This window comes from Pleurodeles waltl, chromosome 10 (assembly GCF_031143425.1).
Source record: "Pleurodeles waltl isolate 20211129_DDA chromosome 10, aPleWal1.hap1.20221129, whole genome shotgun sequence".
NCBI lineage: Eukaryota > Metazoa > Chordata > Amphibia > Caudata > Salamandridae > Pleurodeles > Pleurodeles waltl.
Window position 1 is genome coordinate 800,520,495 of NC_090449.1, and position 27,227 is coordinate 800,547,721.

At 42.9% G+C, this 27,227-nt stretch overlaps 1 protein-coding gene across 1 annotated transcript in view; it reads left to right on the forward strand.

The window, feature by feature from the left end:
* Positions 1–27,227, forward strand: part of RAPGEF5 (Rap guanine nucleotide exchange factor 5) — an 863,712-nt gene that overhangs the window by 70,278 nt on the left and 766,207 nt on the right. The window lies entirely within an intron of this gene.

Sequence of the window (27,227 nt, forward strand, 5' to 3'; positions counted from 1 at the left end):
AGTTATTCCATCTTTCTCGGTTTCCCACTTTCGCAAGCAAAATTTGACCCGCAAACTTTACTCTCAACTGATCAATGAACTATTCTAGTGCACTTTAGAATTCGTCAAATCTCAAAGTCGAAGTTTTTCTTTCGCTCCACAATATTCGTACTGACTTGTTGACCACGTCCGATCAACCTATTAAACCGACCAGATCACAACATCAAAACAAGTGTCTCATACACTTTTCAACATACTCCGGAGTCTCTTGACCTCACAGGGCCCGTCTCAACATCAACAACCACGTGGACAATTTTTCTGCACAAAGCGCTACACACACGTGAAGTTCGACGACTTCCCTACTCTCACACTTTTAGAGTAACACTCCTCTAATATCTTTTAACCCCCTAAAAATCCTCACAAACTTCTCAATTATTCTGCGGCAATAAGCTGTGCAAGCACAAAACCCTAACTTCACTCATACCGTCACTAGAAACGCCGAAAACAGTCTCACACCTCCATGTCCTCCATTCGCAAGCTCCGAGATCCCAGGAAAGTCATTGGGGACTTAGGGCATCATCATCCCTCCAACTTGTTTTATCAAAGAAAATTCTAACTTGACTCTGTCTATTGTTCGGATGGGGTCCCAAAGGGCTAAACCATCAATCTCTGCTACCATCTACTGATAACGCGCCCAGCCCTTATAATTTACCTGTACCTGGACACGTTGGAGGTCGGTGGATCTTTTAACCGAGTCGGGCTCTCCTCATCCTAAAATAGTCGAGTCACTCAGATCAATAATCAATAACTATTGCAATCGGTAATCAATACTCAATTAATAGATCAATATAGCACATCAGAAATCAATAGCAGTTGGTATTTCGGCGCACCATGACCTTTCAGTCATGAATAACCACACCAGTTTATTAAAAGTTAGTGAATTTATTTCCCTATATTAACAAAGCTAGCACGATGTATATAAGTCTCAAAACCAAATGATATATGTAGATGAACATTGCAAGCTGTCCATAGCGGCGAAAGAAACGCAATCTACGCAAAATCTGGATAATAATGCACTCAGTTATCGCAATACAAATCACTAATATAACTAACTGTATTTGACTAATTTCATACATTGGTCAGCATAACAAGATTTCAAATCAACATGGTGCATCAAATGAATCCCTCGACTAACCTCTAATTAGCATTGGCATGTGGGACTTCATGCAAAACGAATTTAGTCAACACAAATTTGGAAAACTTCTAGCTAGGACCCTATCAAAATAGCAGTTGGTACCTAAAAGGAAAAACACAATGCATAATACATTTATCCTTTCATATTTACCAAATACAATCAGCATTCAAGAAAAGTCTTCGTCCTTCAGGTACCGGTTGATCAGCATGGGGCAAGTTTCAAGGGGGCAAAGTTAAGGGCAAGCTCCCTTGCAGCGGCAAGGAGAATGGGGCAAAGTTACTGCATGGGCAAGACGGGGCAAATCAGAGTTAAAGTCTCTAGGGTGAGAATTCTTAAAGTCTCTTTCTCTCAGATAGAAAAAAAAAGGGCATCAGGGTGTCGTCCAAAATGGAGTCTGGCATCTGGCTTCAAACTGGTATCGAGGAAAATGGCTGACTTCTCTTTGTCCAGTGGGTTTAAGTAAGAAACATTCCAAATTCTGCAGGGTCTTCCATTGGAGGGTTCATAGGTTGGCTTCAAATAGTCCAATGAAAATTGTCTTTTACTAGCGCTCATTTATGCATACACTGTCCTTGGAGCCTTGGAACACAAATTGTAACATGGTTTGCCAATTATTTTACTATCTGTACCTTCATTGTCCGCACCTGCAGACTGACCTTGTATCAAAGGGGATGAAACCGGCCTAGTACGAAACCTTGGAGATAAGTGTATCAGTCAGCTCTACTGGAAAAATACAACTTCAAGCAAGAATATATGTTTCATTAGTTCAAGGAAAAGCCACGCAGTTAGAATTTGAGACCAGGCAACTAGGCCAAAGCCTGTACTAAATTTAAGCTAAGCAAAAACAGTTTCAAACGAGAAATCATAGCATACATTTGCAATTATGACGGATTACTACATTTTCAATACTTCATGATTAATAAAGCTCGTTTACAATGATGGCGATCTACCCCGAGGGCACAATTTCCCTCGTACATTTTTTTCTTTACTAGAATCACACTACATTATACGTTTTGATTACACGATATGTATGAATATATGTTGGACCCTCTTTTTCTGCGTCATCACACTCAAAACTTAGAACCATTAAAATTCTTCAGAAACCTCCTTTAAAACCCATATCAAGATAAATATAAGACAATACTTATCTGCCGAGAATAAGAACGGAATGCTTGGGATTTATATACTGTTTAAAGGTTCTATTGTTCTGTTACTTCATGTTGTGCTTTACTTGAAGCTTTAAAGTTGCAGCTCAGAAGTGGTAAATAAAAGGTTATGCAAAATGGTAGCCTCCTGTATTAACATAAAATTAAGTCCTGCAGCAACACTTCCAATTGTGGAGTGTGTCCAAATAGTGTAAAGATTTTTATTGGCATAAAATCATAAAATGACTCATTAAGATTGTTCTTGGTTATCGTGGTTCAAATTCCACCTGGATGAGTCGATGAAAATCTGTGAGAGTTCTCCTGATCTTGTCAGTGTCCCATCTTTGAGCTGAGCCAGATCCCGCGCAGTGCTCTGCTACAGTCTGGCTCCAGTGTCAGTTCAGAAAAGTCAACAATACATAAAACATTCGGTCTCATTATTTATTGCTGTGCATTTTCCAAAAGGTTCCTTCTTATTTAATTAAAAATAGCTTCAACTTGTCTTTTCGATCTTCTTTTCCACACATCACCATCCCTTGCAGCTGCAAACAGAATGTTCAGAGAAATGCAAGAAATGAATATCTGTAAGTGGCTCGCATGTGTCCTAAAACACTTCTGTGCCACAAAGCTTTGCCTACAGTATGCCTTTGCCCCAAACATTCTTCTCAGCTAAGAGATTGAACCCTGAACCACCTGAGTCAAAAAGATTGCTATTCCAATTGCTCCTGCTTCTGTAGAGGATATCTATGCAAAGGACTGTGGGTGTGTAGATTTTCGGGAGCGGTTTAGAAGCAGAGGGAACGACAATGGGGCAATCTTGTGTGCTTAGTTGAAGGTTTTTCTTTCAAGTGTACAGGAGGAGAGGGCGTGGCAATGCTGCACACCATTGTTACTGTCTCCCCTGGAGAGTGTGTATAGCATCTTGTACATGACATTTACAGGGGCATGAGCGAGCTTGAAAGCACTTTTTTTTTACAATAAACTGGGTTATTAGATACTTTCGAATTTATAAGGGCATCAGTCTTGCCTTGGCTGGATAATAGCCTGTGTAAGGGCACCGAGGAAGAAAACTCAGAAGGTAAAAAGAATGAAGCAGTGAGAATCTGTCCAAAACTAAAAACAAACAAAAAATTGTACCACATTACCAAGGAATTTTAATAGCCTCATTGAGCCCTAAAGGAGCAAATGATTAAATCCAAAATACAATTTTATCATCTACAAAGCCTTTGATTGGGAAGATCCGGATTGTCTTAAGAAACTACCTGTACCCCTGCTACACTCTCGGTTTTATGATCTCTTAGGCCACTGTGAACTGAAAAAAGCCAATAGGTCTCGTCTATACAAGAGGTATTGGGTTGGCAATGTGTTTTTGCCATATTGTACACCAGTGTGGCTGCTGTTAAGCATGGCTAAAGTTGTTAGTGGCGTAGAGTGTCATAGAGCGGAGTGGGGGGAAGTAGTGTTGTAGAGTGGATTTGCTGGAGTAGAGTGGAGTAGGGGGGAGTAAAGTGTTGTAAAGGGAAGTAGAGTTGAGTGGTATGGTGCAGAGAGTTTCATAGAGTGCAGTGTCACAGAATGGAGTGGGATGGAATAAGATGGAGGGGTTTGAGGTAGGCTGGTGGATTTGATTGGTGTAGATTGGGATGGATTGGATTGTGGTAGAGTGGGGTGGATTGGGTGGAGTGGGGTGGAGTTGGGTGGATTGAAATGGGGTGATAGGAATGGGGTGGATTGGGGTGGGGTAGATTAGTTTGGGGTGGATTGGATTGGATTTGAATGGGTGGTTTGGAGTGGGGTGGATTGAGTGGGAGGGATTTTTGAAGTGGGGTGGATTGGGGTGGACTGTATTGGAGTGGACTAGATTTGAGTGGGGCGGATTGTGGTGGATTGAACTGAGTGGGGTGAATTGGATTGATGTGGAGTGGATTGGAGTGGGGTGATTGGATTGTAGTGGGTTGGATTAATGTGGTTGGAATGGGGTGAATTAAGGTGGACTGGTTTGGGGTGGATTAGTTGAACTGAAATGGAGTGGGATGAATTGGGTGGGTGGAATGTATTTGAGTGTGTGAATTGAAGTGGGGTGGAATGCAGTGGAATGGATGGGATTAGAGTGAGCTGGATTGGAGTGGGGCAGATCAGAATGGACTTCATTGGAATGGTGTGGGGTGGAATGCAGTGGAGTGGATTGTGGTGGATAACAGTGGGGTGAAATTGGATGGAGTGTGGTGAATTGGATTGATGTGAGGTGAAATGGGATTTGATTGGAATGGGGCAGGTTGTTTTAAATTGGAGTAGGGCAGACTGCTTTCGATTGGAGTGGAGCAGATTGTATTGGATTGGGGAAGATTGTTTTGGATTGGAATGGGGCACATCGGAGTCTGGCACATTGTCTCGGATTGCAGTGGGGCAGGTTGGAGTAGGGCAGGTTGGGTGGGGCAAACTGGATTGGAGTGGGGCAGACTGTTTTGAATTGGAGTGGGGCAGACTATTTTGGATTGGAGTGGGACATATTAGAGTGGGGCAAATTGTTTTGGATTGCAGTGGGGCAGACTTCTTTGGATTGAGGTGGGCTAGTTTGTTTTGGATTGAGTGAGGCAGACTGCTCTGGGTTGGTGTGGGGTAGATTGTTTTGCACTGAGTGGGGCAGACTGCTTTGGATTGAGTGGGACAGACTGCAGTAGATTGGAGTAGATTGTTTTGGATTAGCGTGGGGCAGATTGGAGTGTGGCACATTGTTCTGGATTTGAGTTGGACCGATGGGAGTGGGGAAAATTGGGGTAGGCCAAATCGGAGCGGGCGATTGATTTGGATTGGAGTGGGGAAATGTTTAGTGGGGCAGATTGTCTTGGACTGGAATAGGGCAGATTTTTTGGATTGGAGTGGAGTAGATTGTTTTTTACTGGTGTGGGGCAGATTTTTTTGGTTTGGAGATTGGCAGATAGGATTGGGGCAGATTGGTTCGGTGTGGGGTGGATTGGGGTGTACTGCACAATTATTAGCATAATTTTGGAAATTACACATAAAAAAGAAAATGTCGCTCTGAGGTATTTACAATAAGTTAATCATCATTTTATGAGAACAGTGCCCACGAGCAAAAACAAAAACAAAACATGAGTGCAAAGCTAGAAAAGAAGACTTGACAATGTAAAAGAGGTAACTATTGACAATAAAACATTTTTGTTTGTTCTGCTGGGCACGTCTTTGGCAGTCAGACACCATCTGCTTGCAGGGACCTAGAAGTTAAAAAAAATGTAACAAAAAGTACCTCAGCCATGTGGGGAGCAGCGAGCAACCACTGATTAGCTTGAATCAGTAGGTGCATGGTCCCTGCTCCACAGACAGGAATGGAAATTATCTTGGCCTGCAGTGAAGAATTACCAGGATTTAAAAAGTGCCATGCAAGTCAACAAATGGTAAACAATGGGCAAGCTCCCAGCCGTTTTTAGAAAGCAACAGAGTTTTGCAAGAGAGACGCATGTGCTAGTGCATGCTCGTGCATGCTCAACCCTAAAAAGCACAAAGGAAGAGCCATTAGCATACAGGTCCGATAATAGTGGATTGTAGTGAGCCTACACCTGAGGAACCTACCCGATTTGAGGGACTTTAAGGGGGGATGATATGACCTTCAAGGACTATTTTCTGGTTATCAAGCCAACTCTGTGACTGCTTCTCCCATACTTCTTCCTTGAAGAGACCTGACATCATTATTGGTGCCATATATCTATATGTAACGAATCATTACCTCTGCTCTCCTGCCAAAGCATCACAACTTTGATGGGAGAAATTGGCTTTTAAATTGTGTAACTCTAATTGTTTCCTGTTTCAATGCATGTCATTTAATTGAGCAGATTGTTCCTTAAGTTAGATCATTTATATGTTGTTTTTAAGTGTGATTATATAAGGACTGTTCCCTGTATTCCACCAATAAAAGAAATGTGGCTCATTTCAGATCTCATGTCTGGATATTAAGTACATTTTATATTTGCACAGCAAGCATAGTGTAACAACTGATTGTGTTGCATTGTAGTGGCCATGGGCAAATAATGCAAGGTTCTGTGTGTGGTTTACGATTACTCTATAATAAAGCCATTATTGGCGAACGCAACACTTATTGACTCGGAGTTGAGCTCTAAGAAATGCTTTTTTCAAGGTCTCTTGGATAGCCACAAACCGTACATGTGAAATTGTTTCAAAGTCAAATTATAACTGCTGTGCAATTCTGAGGCGTTTTGCAACAACGTTTATGACAAAGGGTCACACGCTCGTGAAATAATGACTTAATTTTAGTTGCACATGGGCGCTGTTGTTGCCTTAGAGTACTACCTTTTATCTTCAGTTTACTAAAAAGTTAACTGAGGCCCTCTGGACACATTTTTGACAACTTTATCAACCCATTAGTCATACTCTAAATGTTCACTATGTATTTTAATAATTGGTGTTTGCGGCAAATTCATTTTACCCATAAAGATGGAGATTAAAGTTAAAATGGTGAAATAAAAAAGTACTTCCATTAACATCAATGTTTTTCTTTGAATTGTTAGATCTAGATTTTCTTGTCAGATGGGAGGATGAGGGGTTCAGATTTTTTATTGCATAATGTTTTTAGTGGAGAACCCGTTCACATATTGCTCTCGCTGCTCTTCCGAGAAACTTTAGATCGTTTCTTGTCTCTGGGGCACAGTATTGCTAAGCATGCTTGAAAATATTGTGTAGTATTGAGTTTGTGTTTATCTAGAGCTTCGTACCCCTGACTCGGCACCAAGGTGCTTTAGTTTGAAGAACTTTGAGTTCTAGTGTAGCTTGCATGGTAAGTGTTTTGTGTCACTAGTGATTGCCAATGTGGTGCTCCTACCCTGACATTGGTGATTTATGCGCAAATACATGAGGAGAGAAGAAGAGTAAGGTGGAGAGTAATGACATATGAACGTATCCTTTGGCAGAATTATTTTAGTGGTGCTTGTAAAGTAATGCCACTGTAACAACATACCTGTGTTTATGTTTGCAGTAGAACAAAGCAGTCCGAGAAATAGGTGCAACTGTTGTACTTATCACTCTTTCTAGGCACTTGCTTTCAAGTTTGAGTGGGTATGGTCCAGCACCATGTGGTGTCTATATTTTCCTCCGTGGTGAAGCGTCAATCTTACTCGTAGCTAGCTCTAACCACAGTGGATCTACCCTAAGTCTGTGTCAGGACACAAGCAGGATGCTGGGAGTCTACAGATTAATGATCTAGTCATTTTAAGCTAACAGTAGCATGCGGGCCATCTTGGTCAGCTACCTACTTGTAAATTGTGGAACAGGTTAGTCAGACCCATAATAATAAACATGGGCAATGCAGTTTGAAATATTGCTCAGACTACTAACAGCAGTGCTGTTATGGCATTGTCGTTTGAAATGTAAAACCTTGACTGTATATTATTATCTCGGGTCGGATTGCAGGTACCTTTAGGAAATATGTTATTTGTGGAAACTGGTATAAGTTTCATTTTTTCTATATTCTTTCCCTTATTTTTAAAGTTACAGGACATGGAACATTTTGTGTGTAGAATTTCTCTCTCTCATCAGGCAGTGAACACAACCATTCACACATACAAATTGGCCTGGCTTGCTATCTTCAGGGCCTGTAATTTTAGATAGATTGGACACACTACACACGATTTGGGTGGGTGAGTTGACCTAGCAATGGCCAAGCTGTTAGGCACAGAATACGGTCTACCCTGCTGTATGAACACTTTGCTGGCATCATCGATTTGTCCTAGACTGCCATTGGAGTAGACAGTGCTGCAGTAATCATAATAGGTTAGATTGAATTTTTGCCTGAAAGGCCTCCGGAAATGTATAGTGCCACACAACTTATACATATTTGCACATATTTTTATTTTGCTGTAAAAATAGGAATGTAAAGTGAAGGAAGTTGTTTAACTACTACATTAGAAGCACATATCAGGGATGTTCGGTATAAAAAAAACTAGAACCAAGAAGGCATAAAGATATCTATAACAATTATGCTAAGAAGGGTGCGGTCTACAAGAAGTCTAGAAGACTCATGACTGTATATGTTTGAGTCTCTTGAGAGCAGACTCAAGGATCTGTCCTTTGACCATGGACACAGGAGCATTTATAACTTGATCTACTCAGAGCATCCTGCCTTTTGTCACACTTGTTCCTGTTTTTGTTGAAGAGCTAAAAATTTTCAAGGTGACTGGGTTTGTCCCAACATCCTTAAATATCTACATATTATTTGGGTTTTAGAAAAATTATGTTTACATATTCTGAGACTTCGAGCCTGTCAGCATTAAACAATTTCATCTTTTAAGCTCACTTTCAGTCATGGCTTAGGGGAGAAGCCACTTTAGCTGGATGGAGCTTTTTGCATCAACCACACCTTATTTATCAACTATTTGAACTGAATGCACCTGGCTAGGGTGCTGCCTCGATACATATATCGTAGTGAGTCAAGCTGCTGGGCTCACAGAGGTACGGAGAGAATACGTAACCCACACTTGATGTTGGGGCAAAGTTCAAACTCAACAGATACTTTCACAGTGGAAGCTTCTACTGACTTGTTAAAAGGTTCACCATAAGTTTGACACTCGAATATTTTTTACTTTCATGAATGCTTACTTAATGCAGTTACAAGCTGTTGTGTGTTGGTATACTTGGATCTTTCATTCTCTTAAGATTTTCGTACATGTGTTTTGCCATTCCTGGAGATTTGCTGAGCTTCAGTTGGACTCTTTTGCCCATTTTGTTCCCCATAGGAACTTTTATCTACATAATTTGTATCTCTTTCTTAAAGTTTCTCTTTGTAGGTTTATTCCTATCATTACATGTATTATTTTAAATGTTTTGTATGGACCTCTAAGTTCTCTATTTCTTTGAAATACAATTGGATTGTTTTTTTTAATCACTAATCTCGCACTTTCTCTGAAAACTGCATGCTGCTCAGGCCTGTAGTGCCTTGCTCAGGCCTGTAGTATCCTGCTCAGCCCTGTAGTGTCCTGCTGGACACGTAAAAATGCAGCCCCTCCCAGGGGCCTTGCTAACACCCACCCCTCATCCATCCAACAGAGACATTACCAGTCAGGAGACCCTGCTAATAAAAGGGGCTGGGAGCATGGTCGCTTGGCCAGTTCAGTAACCACTCACACAGTGTTTGTGTCTTCATTTATTAGATATGTGGAACTAGGGACCACAACTTTACATTGGCGACAAGGACCTTTAAAACTGGACCCCATCACCCTCTCACTATCTGTCCTACCTTCCTGGAGAGGTGTGCCTGAAGACAATTTGGGTCAGCTAAGGCTGCAGTAGGAGGTTGATGGGTGCTTCAGTCCCACCCGGTGAAGGACGGTGCCAAAGCTGTATGGCGATGGGTGTCTTGGCCCACATGATGAGAAGGTACCACTGCCATGGTAAAAGGGAAATGTTCTGTGCAAGAAAGGGAGTCCGCATCTAACACATAGCAACACAATCTCACCATCTGTCCTGCCTGCTTGGAGAGGTGTGCCTGACAGCAGTACGGGTCAGCTAAAGCTGCGGTAGGAGGGTGATGAGCACTTCAGTCTCGTCCAGTGAAGGACGGTGCCAAGGCTGTATGGCGAGACGAATCTTGGCCCACATGATGAGAAGTTGCCAATGCCATGGTAAAAGAGAAATGTTATGTGTAAGAAAGGGAGGCCGGATCTAGCACCTATGGAGCTGGTAGAACATGAACCCTGTGCAGGTGAGGAAGAAAAACTGTGATGAAACCGACGATAGCACGTAACCCCTTGTGGCTGTTTGCTCGGGCTGAGTACACCTTGTGCCTCCCACAGGAACCCTGCTGCATTGGCCAGCGCTTGTGTTCAGAAAGGTGAGGCCACCCTCTGCGGAGCAGCCCTCACCTGAAACCACTGAGGCTGGAAACACCTCACCCTAGCACTCTTCTGCATAACCTGCCTGCCCGAGAAGACACCCTGTGATTGGAGCTGCTGCTAATATGGACAAGAAGCTGCAATGTGCATATTTAGGCCTAGCTGCGAAGGAGTGAAGCACTCAGGTTGGGTGCCAGCCAAACTTGGGTGAGCCTCAGATTGCAACAAAGAAAGGGACTTTGGCATGCAGCTAAAGGCGCTGTTGGCAGGAAGAAGTCAGCTCAAAGCATGTAAGAGGTGAGCAGCCCCACCAGTGCCCGAAAGGGCACCAGCTTAACAAGGGCATACTGAGCTAACTAAAACAGAGGATGTGAGCTCTAACTCAGTGGGGCACAATCTGAAAAACTATCAGACTTTTTTGGCAATAACTATGGACACACCTACAATACGCATCCCTACTGCCCAACAGTAAATAAAAAGTGGGTTGGGGCAAAGAGAGGTGCACAAAAGACTGAGTTACAGGAGGCCATAATCAAGCTTCCGTTCAGCATGCTCAGGGATGCGTTGCTGCTCTGACCAGCCTCCTGCTAAGAAAACTTCACAGCCGTCTCCATCACAACACAGCCTTCAGAATGCCCCATCAGTTACATCAAGGCCTGAGAGGTTGCTGCTAACACCAGAACAAAGAGATACTGTGCCAAATCACCACATGCCAATAGCCTGTATGCAGAGTGTCAGGGCCAGGCTGGCAGCCGCAGAGGCCACAGACCAACGAAAAAGGAGAAGAGACACAGCCAGGCCGAGAATGTAACCAGGCAAGCACCCCTCACAAAGGCAAGCACCCCATAGATACATAGTCGGTAGCAGAGATGGACATAGCTCTGCAGAAAAGGCCACAGTCAAAAGTCCCAAAATGAAAGGTCCATCTGGTGGCTAACAGAGACTTCAGGGGAGTAAGAGAAGAGAGAGAGCTATGGCCAACCATGTTGCGGTGGAACTGGAACTAATCTGCCTGTGGGCAGCCAGACCACCTCAAGAAGGCGCTCAGAGAGGGATTGGCAGCATAACATGGATGTTGTGCCATTGAGGTACCGGACAATCCCCACCGGCCCTTCAATAACCCTGCCCGAAGCCTAGTACCCCTGAGGTGAAGAGAGAGCCAGAGGAGTTGAACTGTGAAAATGAGGAGAGCCCACTGACATTGGCCTCCGCATGACAAAAGAGTAGAGGTTTCACAGGAGGGCAATTGGAGCACGCGGGTGCAACTAATAGAGAGTCACCCGCTAAAGAGACTAGGAACAACAGAGACACCACAGTGTTTGTCCAATTCACTTTTTTAATATCTGAACCCCTGTCTGAGAGGAGTATCGAATGTGAGAGGTCAGGAACCCTTACTAAATTGTCTTGCATATTGAGTGACTTTAAACGTTAATGCACACATTTTATGATTTAGGTAATGAGGACTTCAAGACCGTGATTAGCCTAAAATTAATTAGGTTCCCCGAAAAACTGACCTGATTAGAACTCCCTAATGGAAACACAGAAAGAACTACAAGATAGACACCGAAAGTGGCAGTTCTTTTATTTATAATATGGGAGCACACCAAAAGTTTTACTTTAAATAATTTAACAATGGGCAACCCTCCTGGCATCTTGATTTGAAAGAGAAGGTCGGCTCAATGAGTTTTTACTGCAGAGAGAGTTTTTTTTAACATTTCTTTTCTGTGAATTTGTGTGAGAGATTGCAATTCTGTTATTGTCCCGAACAAGGTGGCAACATTGTGTAGAATTGACAGAAACATGTCAACGTACTTGATGTTCAAATGCGGATTTACCTTAAAGAAATGAAAGACAAGCACCCTTAAATACAATTTTTGAAGGGTTATAAAACAATTCTATATGTTTTTTGCAGAATCCAAACCGTGCCTAGTCACAGAGACTGACATCTGATAAAGTGCTCAAGCGGTCTCAACTTTGTGTGGACAAAATGCGGGCCAGTAGATAGCATGTCCAGATGTCTGGCATGAGGAGCGTGTGATCACTGCGTGTTGTGTGTGTGGGTTGTGAGCTGTTTGGCAGAGTGTTACTGACTTCATGTGGCATCTAACTTTTATGGTGTATTTGGAACACTCGCCCCTCTGGCCGCATGTTTTTTTGGGGTCCAATCTCCTACGACTATTGTGATGTTGCTGCCCATTTGAAGAATTGATCTGGGTTTTCCTGTTTGAGCGTTTGTCTACGGGCTACGTGTCACCTCACTGTGATGTGTCACAATAGCTGCAGGCCTAGGTCACGGGGCTTGCCTGACCAAGTATTTTGACTCTGGGTTGATGAGGAGGTCACATCGGGTGAAACTGACAATAGTAATGCAAGTTTGTTGTTATGCGCACACATATCATGGCGTACATTTGACATTGTTTATCTCTATCAGCATAGTTTTTTAAAATAGTATTTTATTGATTTTTTTTTGTTACATACAGAACATAATGCAGGCATATTTCCCTCTCTTCCCATCTTCCCCAAGTTGCCATGCTCCTCTCTCTAGGACACCGATCCACCCGGTCCATAAATTATCAAATTTAGTGGGACATCCTCTACCCTCATATATTGCCTTTTCGTGCATATAAAATATGTCAATTTCCTGTTCCCAGTCTGTTATCTTTGGGGGATGTATTTTCTCCCAGTATGTGGTTGATTTTGGGCAGTCCCACAGAGTGTTATATAATGTTCAGTCACTGTCGCAGACAAAGCGAGCCTGGAATCTTTCCGATAATATTTAATTGTGTTCTGGTGTAACACACTTTGTATAACATTTTAATCTGTATTAGCTTATTCCTGGCTCTGATTGCTACTTGGTTGGGGAATTGTAGCGCATCTGCCCACTCATTGTCCTCTGATTCACCCACATCATTCTGCCATTTATGCCTCTAATTCTGTTTGAGTGCTCTTCATGAATGTCCAGCAACCTAATTTCCAGAGGAATGGACTCTATTGTTTCTTCCCCACTGTAATGTGGGCGTTCAATGCATGGCCTAATTTCACGCCTCTGTATTGTTGTGAGGGGTACATGTCATATTCTGTTTGAAAATGTGTAAATGGGGCCATGCCATTGGCATCCCACTCATCCACCAGTGTGATGGATCCCTACGAGATCCCACTGTCTAAAGCCCTCAGTGCAGCCACTACCAGCAGTCTGTTTCCCACCCATAAGGGCATGTTAAGTGTCAGTTTACCCTGCCATTCCATTTTCTTATGTAGTTGAAGCCACAACTCTACTATCAGTCTCGTAGCTGGGGGGCGTCTTTCTCCGGTTTCCCTCCGTATAGGATATGAAGATAGCCTTTAGCCCCCATCGTCTCTCTGTCCATTCGGATTGCAGGATGTGTCCGTAATGCAAAGGCCCATTTGTTTATTATGAAGAGGTGTGCATCCTCATAAGATTTATGCATATTGGGTAGTGCTATCCATCCCTCATACACAGATCTTTGGAGGTGGGAGAGCACTATTCTTGGTGCTCCATCCCGCCAAAGAAGCATTCAGAGGAGCACGTCTGTCTCTTTAAAGAGGGTATTAGGTAGCCTGTTCTGCATTATATAGAAGAACTTCAGTGGCATCACCATTTTAAAAACTGCCAGTTTGCTGAGTAGCGACAGCGGTAGACTCCCCCAGTGTCTAATGTCATCCCTCAAGCTCCGGACTAGCAGTACAATGTTATCCTCAAAGTGCATGCCGGGAGTCGCGGAAATCCATAGGCCCGAGTATTTGAAGTGGGTCCTTTCCACTCTGAGGGGCATAGGGAAAGGCATCTCTGCTTTCCAATCACCCACTGGGAAAATCAAGGACTTATCCCAGTTAATTGTAAGTCCGGTATAGTCTCCATGAGCATACAATGATATTCTCTCTTTGCATGTTGTGCTCCACCTCCACCCCTCTATTAGCGGATCACCTCGTCTCCATTCAGCCAGTGGCTCAAAGACCAGGGCGAAGAGCAGCGGCAACAGGGGACAATCCTGTCGAGTACCTCTCTCTATAGGAAAAACTCCAGACAGTACCCCGTTCACCCTCATCCGTGTTCAGGATTTCATGTATAATAGTCTGACCCATCTCAGGAAGCTGGAACTAAAGCCCATCTCTGCCACAATCGTGAACATATAGGGCTTCTCCACCAAATCAAGCTCTTTATGGGCATCCAGGGAGGTCACTGTCAGTGGGACCTGAAGCCCTGACACCAATGCCAGATTGTTATACAGTCTCCTATGGTGAAGTTGTGTGGATCAGTGTGGAATAAAGCTGTTGTGGGCTGGGTGTATCAACTCTTTTATCACTCCTCGGTTGCGATTCATCAGGACTTTAGTTAAGATTTTCACATCTATATTTAACTTCAATAGTGGCTTATATGAGTCCCATTTGTCTGCCTGTTTCTTGACCTTCAACACTGGGATTATTATCGCTGTTCTTAGATCTTCAGGCAGTACCCCATCGCTATATGCTTCGATGTACATTTTATGTAGGTGGGGAACTACCTTCTCTGCCATGCAGGAGAAGATTTCCACCAGGAGTCCACTAGGACCCAATGTCTTCCCAGGTCGCAATTGAGCTAGGGCCACACCAATTTCTCCTTCCGTCGCCTCCTCCGCCAATGCCTTAGCGGCTGAGCTGTCCAGTCTCCTACAGAGCCAGCCATTTACAAAGTCCCGGAATTCACCACTAGAGTTCTCATATCTTCCCCTATACAGGTCCCTCATGTAATTCGCTACTGTCTCTGCTACACTACCACTAGTGTGTAATTTAACTCCCTGAGGATCAGTTGTTGCCATAATGTGCAACCTCGCTGCCAGAATCTTCCCAGCTTTATCTCCACTCTCATATATACGGTGTTGTTGGGCCTGGTATATCAATTTAACCTTATTTGTGGCACTTACTCTGTATTCCTCTCTAGCCTTCCTTAGCTGCCATTCCACTTCAGTTCCTGCGTGTTGGGCAAATTCAGCCTTTAATGTACTATTTGCTGTTCTAATTTGTCACATTTTTTATTCTGTTTCCTTTTATCCGCTACTTCACCCGCTGTTTGCCTCCCTCCCTGTCACCTTGTGGACTTCCCACAATACTGTCTAGTTTACATCCTTTCACTCATTCTCCTTTAAAATAGGAATCGGTGACCTGGGACAGTCTGTCCCCTTTCTGAGTGGAGGATTGCCTCCATGTCGCCATTTGCCAGCAGCTTGTTTGACTCTCTGTGCTTGTCCGTACTTAAAATCTCAAGTCGGAAGTGGTGCGATACTCCACATGCTTGAAACTGTGTGTCTGTACATCTATGTGGTGAGTGTGCAGGAGTGAATATGTAGTCTATAAGGGACTTTAGGTTATGCGTTCCTGAAGGATGAGAGTAGGCTGCTGTATTAGGGTGAAGTGTTCTCAGCATACTTTTAAGTGAAAGATTCTCCTGACATGGGGACATGGTAGACAATTATTTGTGTGAATCATCGTGTATCCATCTGAATGATCGTTATGAACCAGCACTATTTGAATAGACTTCTGTTCACTGTCTTGAGTTTTCTCCCTTTCTTTAAATTTGTGTATTTGATATTCTTCTTGACATACATATTTTATGTCAAACTGTGGGGTGGGGATTCATACACACTCATTTAAATTTTTTTATAATTTGATTTTCAGGTGGAAGTTAATATCATATTTATGTATACAAAAGCACCATTGAGATGAATTAATGTATTACACAGATGAACATTTCTGATAATGGAAATTTGGTGGTAACAAACACAATATGAAAGTTCTGTGCAAATTTGACATTTAGTACGGCTTATGATTGCAGACACTTAAGCTGTATGTTTTGTGGCTGAAAGGTGAAGTCTGACGATTTACACTTTGATTTGCTTTCCCAAGGGAAGAATGTATTTTACTAATGATACAGTGTTCCATCCCCTTGGATTGTGAGGCCTTTCTCTCTTGTTTGGTCTTTCCTGCCAGACGAACATAGCCCAAGCAGGAGAAGTCCATAGGAAGTGAGACTGCACCAAAAGCACACAATGCCATGATATTGGTCCAGGCAATAGGACCACATTGTCATGCATCTTCAAGGCAGACTGTGCCACTCCCAACCAGCCCTGCCGGATGGCAGCTATGCCTCAAGTTGCAGGTTGTGTGCCACCCAGAGAAAGTGGGTCAGAACCACTGCTTCCTGCTGCCTGAGGAAGAATGTCCCAGTAGAGGGAACACCACAGATATGGAGTTTCAAGAAGGTCCCTGAGGAGAGAATGTGCAGGGCGTGACATGACACCACACTGACCCAGAGAAGAAGAGGGTCAGGTAGCAGGAAGATCCTCAAGGCTGAGGGCAGTCATACATATCTACCCTCAGAGTCGAGCTCCAAGAAAGTCTCTGAAGAGTGAACACAAGACATGTGGCTGGGCACCCAACCATACTAAAAAAGAATAGAAGAACCAGATCAGTGACTGCCCTGTTCACCACTAAGCTGGACCCCAACATCCAAGGAGGGTGACCCACCCTGGAGAAGGTGCATGCCACTGCCCGGAAGAAGAGACTCAAGGAAGTTGAAGTCTCACCCACATGGTCCAGAGACCGTCGGCTGCTGAAAAGGCCCTTTTGGACTGTTCTAAAGATGGTGCAATGTGCTATACCCACAAGAAGAGACTCTCAATGAGAAGTCTCATCCGCATCATTGGAAAGGTGGTTCATGCCGAAGCACCAAGGAGAAAGAGAAGAAGGAAGTGTAAGTGTGACCCATTGGGAAACCTGCCGACCAGCCAAGCCCAGGAGGGAAGATCCAGAGAGGCCAGGCCTGAAAGGCAAGATCAAGAAGATTCGAGGAGCTGACAGAGCATATCTAGATACACAAGCAGCAAGCCACCGAGGTGCAACGAGAACAACCTGATGACAGCGGAATGGGAGAACCAAGAGTAAACCAAAAGCACCTACAAACTGAGTTTTGTTTCCCCGTGTATCTGTCCAGACACAGTCACGACTGAAGAGCAATCCAAAATATCCAGGCTTCAGGATGCACATGCCTCCACAAAGGAAGAATGGTAACACCTGGCCACTATCTCCCCAGTTGTCAACGACCCAAGAAAGGCCTGCTATCATCAAGGCAAGTCATCGCCACCTGCCATTCAGTTTTACTCCACGACTGGCAACCCCAACATGCCAGCTCCTGTTCAGTAGTGCATCATCACTACCACGCATGGAGCATCAAACAAACAGACAGGAGTCCTTCATTGATGCTATACCATCAGACATGAAGCACCAGTGACTACCTGCTCACCCTGCCTGCATCCTGATCTCAGTGGCAGAACCACATCTTGACTAGGACCCATCTACCCCTGTGGTTACACGAGCAACTAGACAGTGTCTCCTCAGTGGTATTGCAGTGGCGCAGACGTGGCACATACACAGCCCCTGCATAACCCACAAGCAGTCCTGTGGAAACACAATCAAGGCACATCCCTAGTGTGAGAGATGGATTTGATATTGCCCCACCAACAGATTCCAAGAGGTAGTAAGGCTGCGTAATGGAGATTCTAACAGGTCACACCATGCAAGACTTTCTTCTGTGGATTGAGCAGCACCATTGGTAATTTCCTGGGGTATCCTGTTTATGAACTATTGACACCAATCACGAGTCATCATCAGCGGAGTGGACCAACTCCAAACAAGGGATGTGGTTCCACCCAGTATGCTGCCAGAATATCTCTGACGTCTCTGAGCCAGCGTGCATGTCTCTCAATTACTCAGGCTAAACTATGAAGGCAAGCAGAGATGTCCTGTGGCAGCCAACATCAACAATCCATGTACTCACTGCTATCTTGATGATTGACTATAGAGACTGGTGGACTATGGGGTATCCGGTTTGTTTTGTTTCCTAAGTTTGGACTTGTCTTTTCCATTGGATTTCGAGAGAGAGGTAGTGTCCGCTGGACACATAATGATGCAGCCTCTCCGCATGGGCTGTGCTAACACCAACCCCACAACCGTTCAGCAGAGGTGTCACCAGTCAGGTGACCTTGCTAATAAAAGGGTCCGGGCAGGCCAACTGCACGTGCTCTGGGCCAGTTCAGTAACCACACATGCAGAGTTTGTGTCTTCATTTATTAAGTATGTTGGCCTACGGCCCACGACCATACAAGGCCCAGCTATAAATGTGAGATAATGTTACCCTAATTTTAACTTCTTAACTCTAAAGTCCGATGTTTTAGGCAGGTGAAATGGTATTTTTACTTTCTCCACGATACCATGTTCGCCAAATGCGTCCAGTGCCTTAAATGTTTTCTCTTTTTCATTCTCTTTTCAGAATCGTGTTTTTTTGCTGCCTCTTTTATTTTCTCTTTTATTTCTATTGTATTTTTAGTGCAATGACAGTCCCAAGCTACTTCTCCTGTCATAGGTCTGCAGGTGATTTGATTTTACCTAGGCAAATTATTAAAGGTGTGTCACACAAAGTGCATTGAAAAATCTGGACTTTCCAGGCCAGGTTAATAAAACGATTTTACCAAACTGCATGTGTGTAGATTATGATAAAACAGGTTGCACCTGACTAAACTACAACGAGCAAAGTATTCACGTGCAAAACCTGTGCTTAGTAGCATTTTCAGGGGTTGGATAGCACTCCTTAAATGGGCACATCCCCTGTTCACAAAAGGATGCCCCTCCTTGTGTGCTGTTATTGCTCTTCCTTCCCCATACAAGACAAGGCATGGTACATGACTGAAGCAGGAAAAGGTGCAGAGCAAGTAAGACGAAGTCTGCCCCCTGCTTACATTGTGCAGACCATGATGAACACCACTGTACATCATTTGAATTGTTAAATTTACCTGCACTAGAATTTTGGGGTCAGTTCACGAAGAAGCTCTCCCTGAACCATGCGGGTGGAGGTCTGGACATCAGCAGGTCAATGATATTCACACTACATGGTTCAATGTACAAAGCATACTATAGTATCATATGTGCTTCCAATAATTTGGTATGCAGTGATGTATATGCAATGCTCCTGTCCCCCACAGGCACCCTGTGAGAATCTGAAATGTCATGCGAGGAAACCACACTCTCATATCTACGAGGGGCAGTACAACTACAGTTTTTGTGAAACCTGCCTGTAATGTTTTTATCTTTGGTCGTTTTGCCTTTTGATATTTTTTCCTGTGCTTTGGGTACTTTTTATTTTTTTAAATATTTTTATTGACACACAGTAAAAGACATATAGAGTTACATACAGATCCAAAATGAGCTGCAGCTCCGTAAATTTACAAAAAAAAAAGAAAATAAAGAAAATACCATCATACGAATTACATACTAACTAATTCATCACATATTACGAGCTATCCTTTAAATGTCCTGAAGCCATGATGACAATGGGGCCATATTCTTGCTCCCCTTTCCCTGTCTGCTTTGCCTTTAACAGCATACAGGCTGTTTTCTAGATGGTATATTGAAAGGAGTCGAGCTATCCATTGACTGCAAGTTGGGGAATCTGGTCTCAGACAGTCTGATGCAATACAACCCCGCAAAGCTGCCATAGCTAAAAAAAGAAACTGCTGCCCTTGGCCTTTGCAGACCTCTTCATCAGTCCCAAGCATTACCAAAACTCAACCTTTTCCAGGAATTTCATAATATCCTTAATACATAAAGACAGCTTTTCACAGTTATAAAACATATGACATAAATCAGCATTTGAACTTTGACAGCGTGAGCAGGTAATACCTTCTGTCTTTCCCCAACTCTCTAGCCTGGCTGGTGTGTGATATAAATTAAAAAGCGGTCCAGCTGATAATAATCCGCTCTGGGCCATGTCTAAAGAAGCTAACAAAGTAGTTTCACTATCCCCTATCCGCTGTTCTCAGTTTTCAGCCTGTTTGATCAAATCGTCTTGCATGGAGTCTAATAATTGCGGAAATAGATTCCTGATGGTACAACTATCCCTACTTTCCAATAACTCCATAACTCTCCCTGGATATAGATAGCAAAAATATCTAATCTGCAGAAATGTAAAGAAATCCTTGCTATCCAAGGAGAATTCCTCTTTCAGCTTAGAAAAATAATTTATTTGACCCCCCCACACTAAAGAGATTCCCTAGTTTGCGAACTCCGCTATGAATCTATTTCGAACAATAACTGTCCTTAAAAATCTCTGGGAGGAACAGGGTATTTCAGAGTGGCATATAGTAGCTAACCCGACCGAATCCGACCCTGCGCTTATCTGGTGACCAAACTTGGAATGCAGCCCTAATAGTCTTGAATCTAACCTTTTTAAAATGGCTGCATCGGCCGTATTACCCCATATCATTGTATATATAGATGGAAGGGGATCCATTACCAATTTGCTGGAATAATTAGGTATATATTGTGTCTGACTATATTGCAAGGCTGCAGCCAGATTATATAATCAGAAGTTGGGAAGTGTCCAGCCCCTCCTCTCTCTAGGTAGCATTAGATATTTAAAGGCTTGGCGTGTTTTAGAAAAGGACCATTTGAAGCTACTGACCAATGTCTTCATCTGCTTAAACCAGTTTTGGCCAAATTCCAGAAGGATAGTGCTAAAAAAAAATACAATACTTTGTGAAAGAAAATCATTTTGATCACATTACAACGCCCAACTCTTGAAAGATGCAAATTATACATCCGCTGCAGTTGTTTTTTGTTTTAGAGTTGGCCAAGACCGGAGCGAGGTTGATCTTTATCCAGTCATTGGTCGTCATCTGGCATTTATAATTATTCAGTGAATAGCCGGAGATCTTCTCAAATCTTGTTGTTTCTGACTCTATCTTTACTATTGCCGTAGCTGGGTCAGGTCACGACCGCAATGTCATTGGCATAAGCGAGTATCTTGGTGCTGCCTCCAACCATTACCACTGGTTCAATTTCCTTCGCATGTAGCAGCGCTCTGATAAGCGGATCTATGTATAAAGCAAAAGAGAGCGGAGAGCAGCGACATCCTTGTCTAGCGCCCCTCATAATTAAAATAGGCTCAGATTCCAGCCCTGCTATTTGCACTTTCACTATTGGTTTCCCATACAAGCTCTTAATAGCTCTCATAAACCCTGGGCTTATATTAGCCCTGTGAAGCGTAACCCAAAGACACATCCAGCCCACCCGGTCAAAGGCCTTCTCCGCATCCAACAATATCAATGCCATAGGTTCCTTAGCCACTTGTGCAGCTTCTATTAGTGCTATCACCCATCGGATATGGTCATCTGAACCCTTACCTGGAATAAAACCATGCTGCCATGGGGAGAGTACTTTGTGAATCACTGCCCTAAGTCTAGAGGCAAAAACTTTGGAATAAAGCTTTGCAGCTCTATTAACAAGAGAAATAGGACGATCTGAACCGGGTAGCCATTGGTATGTACTTTGAGTCTACATCAAGTATGGTGCTATATAATAATTACAGAACACTACTGGAGTATTTTGTAGCATAGTTAGCACACCCAGAATTAAAATAATCTGCCCTGTCCTTTATATTGATCGTTTATGACGAAGTATATTTTGTTATCTTCTAAAATTGCACATTGAAATGACAAGTTGAATTCAAAGCTGAACATGGATTTCCACTCTGGCTGTACTCAAAGGTAATTAAACTCTAAGTAAGTGGTAACATTATTAGAGCTAAGAGAAGTGCTGGAAAGTGTCTGGGTTAACAAAAGACCCAATGTGCCATTGGGGTTTTACATGTCTGAAGGATTAGTGCAACATACCTATATTATAGAAGTTATGACAGCCAATCCTGGAATTATTTTTTGTGGTTTTAGATTTGCTTCTTAAATGTGACATAATGATTTTTGCAAGGGCAGTAGATATGGTGGGTGTGAATTACGAGGAGAATTTATCAGTATTGATATCACTTGGTTATAATACATGATTCATTGCATCCTACTTGTAGGTTCAAAAACGGTTATCAACTCCTTTTTCAGCCAGACTGGAGTTATGGCTACCTGTCCCTTCACCACTGTAAGGTGTCCACCTGATTTATTCCTTGTGGGGACATGCTTCTGTATTAAGGTCCTAACCCAAGCCCCTCTTACTTGATATCTGTAATCCTCCCTCTAAGTACGATGTCATGCACCTGTGCTCCAGAAAATGATTAGTAAAGCAAACTGTCATGCTAACTCTGCCAGATTCCATTCTCTATGCTTAGATGTTCACATGCTCTTTTTTATGAAACTGTGTGTTGTTTGTAAGTGTATCTTTCATTATATCGCTTTTATCTATGTAACTGTGTTGGCTAACGCACCTCTTGACTCTACCGGTGTCTGTGTAACTTACAGTCTTCAACCACTTGTAAATCAACTTTTTTCCAATCGTTTTCTTTCACTTCTCACCTGGTTTCTTGTAAGGGTTCTCAGGCAAGTGTACTTCTTAGCTGCCCCTTAATTCCACATTCAGCGGACCTAACATGACCGTGATGAACCCCAGAGGTCTGTTGAATCTGACAAGCAATGTGTGGTCCTATATAATTTCAGTTATTCCTCCTTTGTTACGGGAAAGACTAACAGTTGCCTTTTCAGTATTGGGCTGGACAAAACAACGAATTTGTGGTCTAGATAATCCTCCTCTATATGTCGTTTGGGTGGATCTAAGAATTTACAGTTAGTTTGGGTAGCTCTCAGTTTGGTATTTCTCCTCTGGACAGAAATGACAAGGGTTCAGAAGTCAGAACAAAATCTCAATTGACTATGCATCTGTCATCCCTATGCACCAGTACATAATCTTTGAGCAGACTCTTAATAGCCTCTGAGCTAGTCACCTGGGTTATTCTCTTTAAAGATTTGTGATCTGATTAAGTCTCAAATTTGTCTGTATTTTTCTTCCTTAAAGGATCTGTGGTAAGAGTAATAATGTTCCATATTTGCATCTCTCCTTGGGTGACTAACAAGACATCTTTCATCCAGGTAATTTAGCTGCAATGTGCTCAGGGCGGGCCTAACGTTATATTTGTAGTCAAAATAATTGATCTCCATTTGCAATATGGATGGCCCTAAGTAGGTTACAGAATTGATTCTCAACCGTATACGAAGTTAAACTTTCCGTAGAGTTGGAACAGAAGTTGATTCTCGTGAGAATTTAATACAGCTGTGCTAAGTACTGAAACCTGTCTCGATTAACAAAAGACCACAATGTTAGTTTCCTTTATGAAGTTTGTAACATATTGTAGGCTTTACAAAGCACTGCATGTATACAGTATTTCAAAAATGGTTTCTGCAGACCAGGAAGGGTTTGCAGCCATTCTGGGACTCTGACTCAGTAGAGTCACTGTTGGACCTGGCTTTTTGACAGGGTCATCCCCAAACTTTTTGCCTCCGTCCTCCTATTTTTTCTGACCTGTTGTTGTTGGCTTTTGACCTCTGGGCACTTTACCACTGCTAACCAGTGCTAAAGTGCATATGCTCTCTGTGTAAATTGTACTATTGATTGGTTTATCCATGATTGGCTATTTAATTTACTTGTAAGTCCCTAGTAGAGCGCACTATATGTACCTAGGGCCTGTAGATTAAATGCTACTAGTGGGCCTGCAGCACTGGTTGTGCCACCCACTTCAGTAGCCCCTTATACATTGTTGAAGTGGCAGCTGCTGATCTGAAAGGAGCAGGAAGGTAATATTTAGTATGGCCAGAATGGTAATACAAAGTCCTGCTGACTGGTGAAGTCGGATTTAATATTACTATTCTAGAAATGCCACTTTTAGAAAGTGAGTATTTCTTTGCACTTAAATCTTTCTGTGACTTCAAACCACGTCTGGCTAGGTTTAGTTGACAGCTCCTTGTGCATTCACTCAGACACGCCCCAACACAGGGTACTCAGCCTCACTTGCATACATCTGCATTTTGAATGGGTCTTCCTGGGCTGGGAGGGTGGAGGGCCTGCCCTCACACAATGGACTGACACACCCCTACTGGGACCCTAGCAGACATGATTGAACTGAAAGGGGACCTGGTGCATTTCTTAGACACTCTTTGAAGTCACTCCCACTTCAAAGGCACAATTTAGTATAAAACAGGGCCTCTGCCCTACCTCATCAGACGCTTGCTGAAGAAGAAACCTGAACCAGAAACTACATCCTGCCAAGAAGAACTGCCTGGCTGCTCAAAGGACTCACCTGTCTGCTTTTCTACAAAGGACTGCTGCCTTGCTGTTGACCTGCTGCCTTGCTGAACTCTTGTCTGGCTGTAAAAGTGCTCTCCAAGGGCTTGGATAGAGCTTGCCTCCTGTTCCCTGATGTCTCAGGACCAAAAAGACTTCTCTTTTTCATTTGGACTCTTCGTGCGTCGACGCACAGCTTGTTCCGCGGCGAGAAAAACGCTGCACACCGACACGACGCCTTCGGGGGAATCGATGCGACGCCTGCCGTGAGAGTGAAACTTCGACGCACAGCCCCGCGGAACGACGCGCAGCCGGAAAACAAGCAGGAGAATCCACGCAGAGACGCGGGACATCCGGTAATCCCCGCGACCCACTGAAAGAGAATGTCCGCGCGCCGGAAAATGACGCACAACTTTCTCGCGTGAAAAATAACGACGCAAGTCCGTGTGTGCTGGGGAGAAATCGACGCACACACCATTTTTCCATGTATCTCTTCTTCTGCGGCCCTTTGCGGAGATTTTCCACTCCAAACCAGGTACTTTGTGATTGAAAGAGACATTGTTTGCTTTTTAAAGACTTAAGACACTTGATATCACTTTTTAGTGATATCTTTACAAATTCATATTGCATCTTTGATCGTTTTTGACCTGCAAATACCCAGATAAATATTATATATTTTTCTAAACGCTGTGTGGTGTATTTTTGAGGTGCTATATTATGGTATTGTATAATTTATTGCACAAATGCTTTACACATTGCCTTTTAAGTTAAGCCTGACTGCTCGTGCCAAGCTACCAGAGGGTGGGCACAGGCTAATTTTAGATTGTGTGTGAATTACCCTGACTAGAGTGAGGGTTCTTGCTTGGACAGAGGGTAACCTGACTGCCAACCAAAAATCCAATTTCTAACAGTCACCAACAAAAAATAAAATTTAAGAAAAGAAGGCAGTGTAGGAATACCCTGACCCCTTAAGCCTAGTACTGGGGTTCCCCAGGAACCCCTCCTCGGCCAAAACTCATTTTCTAAAAGTTTTACAGCGGAAATAGTGGAGGATCCACGCATCTGCGCAACAATTTAAAAAAAAAGGTGCAACCTCCTACGCTTGTTTACATTTCAGCCCTTGGATGGGCCGGGTCCCGAGGGCACAATATAATATATATTATGAGGAGGTAGGCATTTTCTGCAAAACTCTTGAATCTTCTTGAATAAATAAGCAGATGAGGGTTCATTTTGGCACCAATGCTCCTTTCACAGAAATTAAACATCAACAGTAAGCACTTAAAAGTTAAACATACGAGGTGACCCAGCTGAAGCTCTTCTTTTGTAAAGGGAAATGTCACCCAACATATTGAACTAATCTGAGGCAGAGCAAGGGTGTTATTTCTCTGGAATTTGCGTGGTGCAGGGTTGGTGTGGCGTGTGGTTGGATGGCTAGGATTGTTGGCCGACTATAGAGGTTGGGCACAGGCCCTGCAGCCAAACCCCGCCGTTCATGGCCAGAGTCTGTGCATGATGCGGGGTTGGATGCCTACACGGGGTTGACCAGGCCCTGGAACCAAACCTCCGTTGTGCACGGCCAAGGGCTATGCACTGCGAAAGTTGGATTAAGGTAACTTAATATTACTTAACGTTAAAGAAACCTTAGAAATTCACTGAAAAAAACAAGGTTGCAGGGATGTTATAGTTAGGAAATGGAATTTAAAAAAACTTAGAAATTCACTAAAAAACGAAAGGTTAGAGGGACGTTATAGTTAGATTCAGATGTTCGAAATTCAACAGTTATAGTTCTACTTATCTCAAGAAACTATAACTTGTGCCCTAAGGTAACTATAACTCACGCCCTCACCTTGCATTGCTAATTACCCCACGTATTATATCACTCATGACATCTTCTATGACATCGTTGATAATATCACCACAACATTTGCAATAAAATTATTGATGAGAGAACTGTGCATGGCAGGGGCGCGAGTCATAGCTACCTTAGGGCGCGAGTTAGTTTCTTGAGATAAGTATAACTATAACTGTTGAATTTCTATGGGTTTGTGTGTGGGTAAAATCTGAACCTAACTATAACGTTAACGAAATATATATATGTATATATACACATTTGATCATCTTTAAGCAGTTGTTAGGTTAAAAAAAGAACATCTATACCACTATCATCTTAGCGATTTTCGGGGGCCCTGGGCACAAAAATGTCCACACCCTCTTTTTGGAGCAGCTTTTAATTTTATTACCCATGTTTTGGGATAATTATAGCCCTGTGTTGCCTCACAATTTTTAATTATACGATAAAGGTAAAGATACCTACATACACAGATGTGGGCTAGAGAAAACGTTCACTTTCTCAGGGGGCCCCTTGGAAGGTGGGGAACCTGGGCAATTACCCACTTTGCCCACGCCTTAACACGTCTCTGATCTATACATCTATACTTTACCGTCATGATATTTTGATAATCGATATTCAGGCCACGATATGTTGGTTGCACCATATATTTGGACTTGATATTCTAACATAAAATGAAATAAATCTACTTTTTATTTATTGTGGAGCAATAGGTTTGGAACATGTGCACAAAATTTGACAGTGTGAAATTGCCCATCCTAATGTATGGCGTTCATGAATAAATCCATCCTCTATACAACCTAGTCTCTGGTCAGTTGTCATGAAAGGTCCCTGAAACTTTTGAATGGGGAACCAATTATGGTGCACCCACATATCAAACGTGAATGTGGACAAACAGGACAAGGTGGAAAATCTTCTAAATTCCCAAATCAAACAGCAAAACAGATATCCGAGAAACACGAGTAAATATTAATAATATGAAACAATTCGTTAATAAAGATTCAAATAGATTATAAGAAACATTACAGATATTAACAACAGACCCCCGCTTACCTTATTGCAGAGATATGTAAGTAAGTCATTTATTGTCATATAACCTA